Genomic DNA, 12127 nt, shown 5'->3' on the forward strand with positions numbered 1-12127 from the left:
CAATTCAACTTGAGAACAGACAGAGTTTATATGTATGCTCTACTGTATTTATTTATATGTATGCTCAACACGAACTGTACTGTATGCTCAGGTGCCAACGTATTTCACTTGGAACTCGAGTCAGAAACGTTGGAACAGGAGGAAGCAAGGTTCAGAAGTTCCAGGATATCCCGGTATTTACAAATCTGACGCATTGGGTCGAATGTACACAGTACATCCCAATAATTTTGAGTGTTTCTGCGTCCGCCTCCTCCTGCATGTGAAACGAGGTCCAGTGAGTTTCATATACCTGAGAACAGTGGACGGGAAAATTTGCAGCACATTCCGTGAGGCTTGCAATCTCCTCGGACTCCTAGAAGACGATGCCCATTGGAACGCCACGCTTGAAGAGGCAACTGTTTCTCAATCCCCATCGACCATGAGGTATCTATTTGCTATTATGATAACTGCGTGTGAGATGTCAGGTCCCAAGAGGCCATGGGACATTCACAAAGAGGCCCTGTCTGAGGATGTAAAAAACAGAGTCCAAAGAGAAGATCCCCAAGAGGATATCTAGTACACACCAGATATGTTCAATGAGGCTCTGATATACATTGAAGATTTGGAATTATACATGAGCGGGAAAGATTTAACTAAGTGGGCGCTTCTTCTGCTAATAGGTCTGAAAGCGCAACCATCAGTAGAGAATGATTCCGTGAAACAAACTACAACACAGATACTCTCGCAAAGTTTGTTTCTGACAATGAGCCGCTTCTGGTACAGGATCAGAGTAATGCATATCAACTGATTTCTGAAGCGGTTCAAGAGGGAAGTGGTGTGATATTTTTCTTGGATGCCCCGGGTGGTACTGGCAAAGCATTTGTCCTCAACCTTTTGCTTGCTAAGATGAGGAGCCAGAAAAAGATCGCATTAGCCGTTGCTTCATCCGGTATCGCCGCAACACTACTTTCAGGTGGCCGCACAGCGCATTCTGCTTTCAAAGTGCCTCTCAACTTAGCGACAATGGAATATCCGGTTTGTGGCATTGGCAAACAAACTGAAGCAGAAAAAGTGCTGAAGAATTGCGACCTCATGGTTTCGCATGAAGGTACGATGTCGCCTAAGGATGCATTCGAAGCATTAGGTCGAACTATGCCAGATTTAAGAGGAGTAGACCTGTCTATAGGTGGAGTTACGCTTGTTATTTCTGGCGATTTCAGACAAACTTTACCTGTAGTACCCCGTGGCACTCCAGCTGATGAAATGAAAGCCAGTATAAAATCTTCATACCTCTGGACATTCGTACAAACTATCCATCTAACAACAAATATAAGGGTCAAATTATATGGTGATTTAGATGCTGGCAATTTCGCACAATTACTTCTCAAACTTGGAAATGGTGAAATCCCGAACACAAATGATGTAATATTTATTCCCGATGACTGTGGTACAATAGTTTCATCTCTGGAAGAATTAGAGGCTCATGTGTATCCCAATTTAGCGACTAATTACAAAAACATACAGTGGCTCTGTGAAAGAACAATCCTGGCTCCACTTAATGAAACAGTCCGTGTAATAAACCATCAGTTATTACAAGTAGTTCCAGGTGAACAACATAGTCACAAGTCTATTGACACCACACTGGATACTGAGCAAGCCATACATTATCCCACAGAATTCCTAAGCTCATTGGAATTACCAGGATTGCCTCCGTACAATCTGTCGTTAAAAGTTGGATGCCCTATTATGTTATTACGTAATCGAGATGCACCAAAACTTTGCAACGGAACAAAACTGATTGTGAAAAGACTACGACCACATGTAATTGAGGCCACTATCATGACAGGATGTGCGAAAGGAGAAGATGTATTCATTCAGCGAATTCCACTCATTCCATTAAATTCAACGATTGAATTTAAGCGACTACAATTTCCTGTATGCCTGTGCTTTGCGATGTCTATCAATAAGGCACAAGGACAGTCATTGAAAGTAGCAGGGCTGGAATTATCCACTCCTTGCTTTTCCCATGGTCAGCTATATGTGGGATGCTCCAGAGTGGGATCATCGGAGGCTTTATACATATTGGCCCCAGAGGGGAAGACATCAAATATTGTTTATCCTCGAGCACTCCACTAAAATTATTGAGAAACTTCAGTTATTTCATAAACGGGAATAGGATGTGCGATGAAGGAAATACATGTTGCTGGTGAAAAATAAAAATGGTGGTGGGAAATTAAAAAAAATGGTGGTGGTGGTTTGTATATATACATATTACAGATAAAAATAGAATGGTGATGGCGTATGGCGTATGTGTATAATATTTTATAATTAAATGGTTATGGGCGATGTAGATATTTTATAGAATGGTTATGGGCGAAGGTACGTTGTAACTTCATATTATATACATAATATAACATAATTTTTATCAGGATAACAGATGTAAATAAATCAAATACGCTGGGACAGACTGGGTTATGCCTGATGTATAAATTAAGTCACAAATGATGACATGAAACCAGCCTCACATTGTTGAGGCATTATGGTTTTTTATCTGATGCGGCAATAAATCTTAACATTTTTGAACTCAAGTTTTTTGCATGTAAAACATGGCGGGGAAAATATAGTATTATGTTGGTGATGAAAAAAAAAATAATTGTGGCAGCCTCTACAATTTTACAATTAACTGTGACATATACTCCTTCAGATCTGCCGTCATCCATGGGATTCCCGTGTGGAGCACGGGTATCCCTGCTAATATGGTATAAGATTTTGACAAGGTTTAATGCAACCAGCTTATCACTTCAAAAAGTTGAGACTGACCTTCTGTCAGTTGTGAACCTGTATGAGAGTTTGATCTCCTTCATCTCTGAAATGAGACAGCGTCAGTTTGATGAAATAGAAGATCAGGCTTGGACTTTTACTGAGCCTATCTACACAGATTCAACAAAAAGAACAAAAAAAAAGAGAAAAAAAATTATTTGATGAATCAGTTGGGATAGAAACTCATCTTGATCCACGTCAGAAGTTCTATTCATGGTGGACAATTTTTACACAATATTAGATTGCCTTAGGAATGAATTAGAGCGCAGAGTGAATGCCTATTCAGAAATAAAGAAGCTGTTTAGCTTTTTAACAGAGTATGACAGTATGAACTATGATGACATCAAAGCTCAACTGGAACTTCTTGTCAGTACCTATTCCAGTGACCTGGAAGCATCTGTTTTAGATGAATTTTTGCAGTTTAAAGACATTTTGTCTTCTGAATCTGACAGGTCAGTGACAAACATTTCCACTTTGTTGAGGTCTAAAGATGGCATTTTGATAACTGCCTTTCCAAACATAAGTATCTTGGTAAGAATGTTCCTTACCATCCCCATTTCAAACTGTCAAGGAGAGAGAGGTCTTTCTCTACTCTATCTGGGGTGAAGAATCACCTGAGATCAACTTTGGGACAAACCAGATTAAACTCACTTTCATTACTATGCATTGAATCTGACCTCCTACAATCCCCTGACACAAACAGTATCATTGACAAATTTGCCATAGAAAAAAGCAGGAAAATGTCATTTTGAACTTCACGTTGTTGTGCTTGCAGAATTTATTATGCTTCAGTGTCATTGTATTTTTCCATTATTCCTATGTGTAAGATGTACATGGTATGGAACTTGATTTACTTTGATGTGCTTGATATGAAACTAATTTGATTAAAAATTATTGATGTGTTACATTATGTTGTAATTCTTTTTTTTTTTTTTACATGACAATATTACGACATATATATATATATATATATATATATATATATATATATATATATATAATTTTTTTTTTGGGGGGGGGGCACTGATAAGGTTTGGCTTGGGCCCACAAGCAAGTAAATCCGGCCCTGCATCCGAGGGATGAACCACAAAATTGATGAATCACCTTGCCTGTGAAACACTGGTATGACAGTTTATAACAAGGTCGGGATTCGAACCCAGGCAAGACAGCTTGGAGACAAGTGTGCATACCTCCAGGAGTCGAAGAGACGAGTGTGCATACCTCCAGGAGTCTAAGCCATCCTGCCAGCCCACAGTTTAACTAACCTACACTAAGGTATGGGATAACGTTGTTTTATACAATCTGTGTGTGTGAGTGTGTGAGTGAGTGAGTGTGTGAGTGTGTGAGTGTGTGAGTGTGTGTGTGTGTGTGTGTGTGTGTGTGAGTGTGTGTGTGTGTGTGTGTGTGTGTGTGTGTGTGTGTGTGTGTGTGAGGGTGTGAGTGTGTGAGTGTGTGAGTGTCTGTGAGTGTCTGTGAGTGTCTGTGAGTGACTGTGAGTGTCTGTGAGTGTCTGTGAGCGTCTGTGAGTGTCTGTGTGTGACTGTGTGTGACTGTGTGTGACTGTGTGTGTGTGCGTGTGACTGTGTGTGTGCGTGTGACTGTGTGTGTGCGTGTGTGTGTGTGTGTGTGTGTGTGTGTGTGTGTGTGTGTGTGTGTGTGTGTGTGTGTGTGTGTGTGTGTGTGTGTGTGTGTGTGTGTGTGTGTGTGTGTGTGTGAGAGAGATCTTCTGAATTGTACCGTCTCGAGGTTGTATAAATCTGTCCTCTCTTCTATTCAGCCAGTTCGGGTGATTTGGGACAACACTTCGTTTTACAAATCCCGGCGCCCAAACGGTCCCTCCTCCCAACGTTACCTGAGGACGAGTCAATGACACCGTGGAGTGGCGTCAACATGACCACGTGACCACACCAAGTGGAGCAGGCACATTATATCCAGAGCCCGAGGGTCCCGAAGTCGCCAGCTGGGTTGTATGAACAGCAATCACTCACGAAGGAAGAACAAACACGAAGGAGGTAAAACATTGATGGGACATGTAAAACAGAAATTGTTGCCACTTGCCAGTGTAAATTAATCATGAATTGTGGAAAAGGAGTGCTTCGTGTGGTCCATCTTGTTTTACTGGGAAGACCGTTCACATGAGGGTCATCGACGATAAATGGTCATGAAGTCAGCATCGACAAGACGGGTACAAAAAATTGGGGGGGGGGGGGCACCCCTTACCCCGGTGTGTGTGTGTGTGTGTGTGTGTGTGTGTGTGTGTGTGTGTGTGTGTGTGTGTGTGTGTGTGTGTGTGTGTGTGTGTGTGTGTGTGTGTGTGTGTGTGTGTGTGTGTGTGTGTGTGTGTGTGTGTGTGTGTGTGTGTGTGTGTGACAACGTTTTGAGCTTTTGCCATCAAATTTTCAACATACCCTTATGAGACTACAGAGAAGACTGATTAGTTCGAGTACAAAGCAGACGCCGATGCGCTTTGCATTTTGAGATGCTTTCTCGTTTCAATTAAGATTAACAATAAACATAAAATTATATGTACCCACAGATCCGAATGTGAGTGGCAAAGTGAAACAGGAAATCCACCTGTACTGACACAGACGTGTGTTGGTCCCCATGGGTCAGGAACTATGAACCAGAATAGCACTAAGTTCCTTGACTTTGCAAGAAGTCATGGACTTAGGGTGGCTGGTTCATGGTTTCAGCGCCCACAAGCTCATCGCTGGACTTGGTATTCCAACGCTGGCGGTGTGGCAAAGGAGATTGACCATGTCCTCATTGACGGTCGTTGGAGGATGATCCAGAACTGCAGGGTCTACCGGAGTGCTCAGTTCCTCAATACTGACCACAGGCTTGTTGTAGCAACTCTAAAGCTGCACCTTAAATCCAGGAGAATGGTACCATCCCAGCCGAGGCTGGATGTTCACAAACTCAGGGAACACAGAGTAGCTGAGGAGTTTGTGAACAGGATGAGTGGGGATTTGGGGGTCTTGCTGTGGGGAATCCTGAAGAGTTGTGGAGTGCCTTCAAGATCACCATCCTTGATGTTGCCGGCAGATGTCTTGGAAGCCACCCTCAGGTGAAGAAGAACTTTGTTTGGAACACAGGCATCATCCCAACTGATTGGAAAAGGGGCCTCGTTGTCCCTCTCTGTAAAGGGAAGGGTGATCACCAGGACTGCAACAACTACAGAAGGGTGACGCAGCTCTCAGTGCCGGGCAAGGTCTTTGCAAGGATAATTCGTCATGGGGTTCGCCACCATCTGTTCGAGCACCAGCACCCGGAGCACTCAGGCTTTACACCAAAGAAGTCAATGATTGACCGTATCCTTGCTCTCGGGGTCCTCACCAAATGCAGATGAGAGTTTTGGCAGGGGCTGCTGGCAGCCTGTGTTTATCTCTGCAATGCATTCGATTCAGTGAATTGGGATGCCTTCTGGAGGATTCTTGGTCTTCACGGGTGTCGTGTTCTGTGAAGCTACCACCACGCGCATGCGCAGTGTGTGCCTCCCTGGGTAATAAACGTGGAGCTTCGACTTATGTGGTGTCTGGCCTTTCTCCCCGCAATCCTTCAGATACGCCACAGTGGGGTGCCACCAAAGTTGATCAATCTGATTTCTGAACTATACTCTGGTACCGAGAGTGCTGTGAGTTGTGGTGCTTCCATCTCCAACTTATTTCCAGTTGTTACTGGAGTTTGTCAGGGGTGTGTACTGGCCCCCCACACTCTTCAACGCTGACATGGGCTGGATTCTTGGGAGGATATGAGAGAGATCAAGCTGCGGTGTGTGGCTTGGGAATGTCAAGATCTTTGACCTTCATTTTGCAGGTGATGCAGTCATCCTTGCAGAAACACTGGGTTTTCTTGTAGGATCCCGCAAGGCACTGAATGAGGAATCGGAGCCACTGGGACGATGGGTTTCCTGGGTCAAAACGAAGATCCAGGCTTTCAGTTGAGATCTTGGATGCTGCCATCTTGTCTGTAACCATTTGTGGTGAAGACGTTGAGGTCACAGAGAGATTCACTTACCTTGGCAGTGATATTCATGTCCCTGCTGGCTGTGAGCCAGAGGTCAACAGACGTCTGGGTCGGGTCTGGGGAATCATGGATTCACTGGATCATGGGGTGTGGTGCTATTGGTACCAATGCAGGAGGATGAAAGTCCGAGTCTTCAGGTTCTTGGTGCTTCCAGTCTTGTTCTACTGATGTGCAACTTGGACTCTGACAAAGGATCTGAGACGAAAACTTAACACCTTCGGTACCAGGTCTTTTTGGAGAATCCTTGGCTATCGCTGGTCAGACTTTGTGTCCAACGAGCGGTTGCTCAGAGAGACTCAAATGAGATTTCTTACCTGCATAGTCCTTGAGCATCAGCTGCAGTGATATGAACATGTGGCTCGATTTCCTGACGCTGATCCTGCTCACCAGATTCTCTCAGCGAGGGAGCCTCATGAGTGGAGAAGGCCAACAGGTCAACCGCATACCTCATGGTTGCAGCAGATTGATTGGTATCTCAAGGAAATGGGGATGGGCCAGGTATCTGCCTGGAAGATGGTCACACGGTGGCCCCTGGGAAACTGACAGAAAGTGGACGCAGTGACGCGCTGCTCCGGCACATGCTCCCATACCTAACCTAACGTAACCTAACACGAGAGCTTTGCAGCTCAAGGCATGAGAATGTACAAGTGTGGCGGATCCGCCAGCATCACTCATTGATTACACGGTACAGGGTCCCAACGAGTATTGCAATGTGACAAGCAGGTCCAGGAACTTGCTCGGGGCTGTGGACTTGGCTGGCGGTTGTGGTCATTTTGACATGACCCGCGAAACTCAAGCTGGGTCGCTGGAATGGGCCGTGGCTGTTACAATATCATAATGATGCCATTAATCCTTCTCCCAGTCAAGATTTATGAACACACCTGGTGAGACAGGCAATGATTATCAAAGGGGACAGAACTTGGTATTTGTACATATTTATTATGACATTAGGACTGGCAGGATTGCCTGGAAGTATGCCCACTCACCTCTGAGCTGTCCAGCCTGAGTTTGAACCTTGGCCCAGCTATGAACTGTCATCCCAGTGTTTCAGAGGAAAGGCAATTCATCAATGTGTGTGCCATACCTCGGATGGATGTGAAGTCGCAGGATCTGTCTGTCAGTTCTGATTGTTGTGGAATTTTTAACATTTAGTGGTGTTTTCCCCAAACAGTGGGGAAGTTGTTGCTGACCTGCCGAATAAATTACAAGTTCCTGCCACCTCCAGCTGAACATGAGGATTTGTCAACTGGTTCATGAAAGACTTGAGCCAGAAAGGTTTCCCCCCTAAAATAGTGAGTAGTAGCAGTAGCATTGCCAAACAACTTGGTATATTCTTTTGTCAGGGATAGCAATAGAATCAGTGCAGCATATCAAAAGCAATATTGCTTTTCTATATCTATATCTATATCTATATCTATATCTATATCTATATCTATCTCTATCTCTATCTCTATCTCTATCTCTATCTCTATCTCTATCTCTATCTCTATCTCTATCTCTATCTCTATCTCTATCTCTATCTCTATCTCTATCTCTCTCTCTCTCTCTCTCTCTCTCTCTCTCTCTCTCTCTCTCTCTCTCTCTCTCTCTCTCTCTCTCTCAAATATCTTGAAGAAGCAACCAGACACTCTCTCCAAAATTCTTGCTTTTGGGAGACCACGGGGCAACACCAATTTCGTGACAGATAGGAAATGAAGCCACTCTGCCATAATACATATTTGATTGCACTTCTGACTCCACATTATCACTAGTTCGATGCTGAAAAGGTACGGTGGTGGACTGAGCAGGGAACTTCCAAATTTCGCTGTTTTATTTCCTCCTGATAAAATATTCCAGAACATGTGTGCAATTATTCTTCAAGGGGTTCGCCACCATATTCTTCAAGGGTGTCCACCACCCTAAGTTAATACTTGGTGGAAGCACCTTTAACAGCAATTACAGCTGCGAGTCTGTTGCGAAAGGTCTCCACCAACTTTGCACACCTTGATTGGGCAATATTTGCCCATTCTTCTGTACAAAACTGTTCAAGCTCAGTCAAGTTGTGTGGGGAGAGTTGATGGACAGCAATGTTCAAGTCATGGCACAGATTTTCGATTGGATTTAGGTCGGGGCTCTGACTGGGCCACTCAAGGCCATCATTTTGTTTGTTTTCCTTGTCGAGGCTCATATGAGAGCTAACACACAACGCCCAGCAAGGGGGGCATGAGACAAGAGGGGCGGGAGTGGGAAGGACAAAACTGTGGGGAACAGAGACATTAGGAGATCTGTGGAAGGGAGAAGGATGGGGCGGGGAACACGGGGTGTACAAGATGGACATTGCATTGACTTTCAGGAAGGAAAGCAGGAAATTTGAAGTAGGTGGGTTTGGGGTGGTTTCACAAGGGTAGAAAAGATCGAGGATTTGGTTGGGGGACGATAAGAGGTGGTGGTGAACAGCTGTTTTGAAGGCCTGGAGGGAAGAATGGGATTGAACAAAGCGAGAGAGTTTATTCCAAAGGCGGGAAAAAAGAGGAATGAAAGAGTGAAGGTGAGCAGCGATTCGTGATTTTGGTAGTTTTACCAGAAGGGGGTTGTTGGCGGACCTTGAGCGCCCTGCGGAAATATGGTGGGGACAAATCGCAGACACAGCAGGGGACAAGACCGGAGAGGAGTCGGTAGAAGACAGAAAGACCACCGACCAACCTGCGGTGATTGAGTGAGAGGCCCAAAGACTCAGCCTCATCGCAGGAGATGCCAATGATCCGAAATGCCTTGGTTTCCACAGCATGAAGCCGAGAAAGGTGGGATGCAGGAGCACCAGCCCAGAGGGGAGACCAGTGCTCCATCAGGCTGCGGAGAAAAGATATGTATGTGGTCAGGAGCTCAGGTGGGCCAAGGAAGGACTTTTCACGAAGGAGGATTCCCAGTCGGTGACTGGCTTTGGATGCGACGTTAGAAATGTGGCTTTCCCAGGAAAAGTCATGGCAGATAGTGAGACCCAGAAGCTTGAAAGAAAGGACTTCCTCCAGAGGATTGTTGAGAAAGTGGATGGGTGGTTTTCCAGACGGTCCTTTCGGAGAGACATAATGAGAGTGTGAGATTTGTCAGGATTGAAAGACATGTTCCACGTGTTGGACCAGTTTCTGATTTTATCCAGATCTGCAGTGAGCGAAGAAGCTGCTGCTTGCCGGTCTGAGGGATGACAGATGGTACGGCAGAGGTTGGAGTCATCACAAAGAGAAAAAGAGTATTTCCCAGAGAGTCGGACAGATCATTGATGAAAACCAGAAAAAGAACAGGGCCCAGAACGCTACCTTGAGGAACTCCAGCCTGGACAGGAAGGGGGGATGAAAGAACTCCATTTAGGGCCACACGGTGACTGTGACAGGAGAGGAAGTCTGCGAGCCATGAGAGGTGATGGCCTTGGATACCATGGGAAGAGAGTTTGGTGAGTAGGGTATGTGTCAAAAGCACGTGATATGTCTCGGGATATGGCTCAGATTTCCTGTCTGGCATTGATGACCTCCATCCATTGTTGGGAGAGCAGAAGTGGCATATCCAGGGTAGAGTGACCTGGTCTGAAACAAAATTGATGATCGGAAATCAAGCCATTGGAGAAGAGGAAGGATTTCATGTCTGAAGCGATGATGGATTCCATAACCTTGCTAATGATTAAGAGAAGGCTGATTGGTCTGTAGTTGCAGGGATCTGTTTTTGCACCTTTTTATGCAGGGCAGTGATGTTTGCAGATTTCCAAGCAGATGGCAGATGATCTTAAGCAAATGAGAGGGTGAATAGAACAGAGAGAGGGTGAGCAAGAGCAGAAGAGCAGGCTTTGAGGACACGTGGGCTGATGCCGTCTGGACCGGTTGCAGAATCTGAGTCGAGGTTTGACAGCAAGCTCTCCACCTTGTCAGGAGAAAAGGACACAGAGTCCAGGGACAGTTGGGTGCGACTGGGTAAGGTGGGTACAGAAAGTGATGGGTTTTGGACACAAGATTTAGCTGCAAACACCGAGTTTAGGCATTTAGCTTTTTCACATGCAGTATCAGCTGTGCGGCCATTTGAGGTAAGGGAGGGGATGGAGGGGGAACATACACCAGAAACAGATTTGATTCGACGCCACCAGGATTTTGAGGAGGGAGAGAGGTTTGACAGTTCAGACTTGAGATGAGAAAGATGTTGTTTTCTGGCTCTCCTGAGGGTAGATACACACTTGTTCCGAGCTTTCTGGAAGGAACTGAGATTGCCCTCAGTTGGGTTTGCTTGCCATGAGGCAAAGGCAAGTTGTTTCAGGACAACTGCCTCGCCACAAGCTTCAGTAAACCAAGGGCGGGAGGAAGGGTAAGACAACTGAACACGAGAGGGGAAAAATCTGTGCATGAGGGAGAGGAAGTTTCTTTGAAAGAATTCCCAGGATGAGTTGATTTTGAGAAAGTAGAGATAGGAGACCAGTCTATAAGTTTGAAGGCTGCTTGGAGACCCTGACAGTCGGCTTGAGTGAAATGCCAGACTCGATGGCGGTGAGGTGGTTCTCTGATAATAGCCAGAGAGATGTCCACTTTGACCAGGATATGGTTAGAAGAACGGATTGGAGCGAAGGAAGAGCAGCAGATATTGTCAGGGAAATTTGTCAAAATCAGATCCAGAAGAGATGGAGTACCATTGGTTGAGATCCGGGTCGGGAAGTTGACCGATTGAGTCAGTCCCAATGAGTCGCAGAAAGCTTTTGCTGAGGTGCCATGACAGGTGAGAGAGGTACCCTCACCTAGCCAACTGGCATGATGACAATTGAAGTCACTACATATGAGGAAGAGAGAGTTTGGATGAGAAGATAGAAGATGGTCCATGTTTTCGGATAGTGAGATGTAGATGGAGTCATCACTGTTAGGTGGATGGTACAGTACACATATAAACATGAGGTGGGAGTGGAGGGGAAGCTGTAGCCAGAGGTCTTCCTGGGGGGGGGGAGTGAGAGCAGTGCATGGAGAGTGAGGAATAGAGTCTTTGATGAAGAGAGCAACTCCTCCACCAGGACGAGGCACAGGTCTGTCATTCCGGAGGAGGAGTGACCAGGGAGAGATACTTGGGAGTCAGACACGTCTTGGGGGAGGAAAGTTTCTGTTAGGCAGATTATGTCTGGTTTGTCAGTGGCAACCTGTATGGAAAGATCTGAAAGGTTTGAGCGAAGGCCCCGGATATTTGAGGTCCACACTTTTAATGAAGAGGTAGGGGAGGAGGCTTTGGGTGCAGGGGGTGGGGGGGAGGGGGAGGGTAGGACAAGGGACGAGGGGGAGGTAAGGAGGGTTGTTGAAAGAGTGTG

General features: G+C 45.5%; 1 long non-coding RNA gene across 1 annotated transcript in view; it reads left to right on the forward strand.

Annotated features, from left to right (window-relative positions):
* The first annotated feature begins 4618 nt into the window (after positions 1 to 4618).
* LOC147027656 (uncharacterized) overlaps positions 4619 to 12127 on the forward strand; it is a 29316-nt gene continuing 21807 nt past the window's right edge. The window contains exon 1 of the long non-coding RNA XR_015056893.1: positions 4619 to 4811. This is a non-coding gene — a long non-coding RNA (uncharacterized LOC147027656). The remainder of the gene's footprint in view (positions 4812 to 12127) is intronic.

The sequence above is a fragment of the Eptatretus burgeri genome, chromosome 4 (assembly GCF_056783735.1).
Source record: "Eptatretus burgeri isolate ZD-2024b chromosome 4, Ebu_testis_v1, whole genome shotgun sequence".
NCBI classification, from domain to species: domain Eukaryota; kingdom Metazoa; phylum Chordata; class Myxini; order Myxiniformes; family Myxinidae; genus Eptatretus; species Eptatretus burgeri.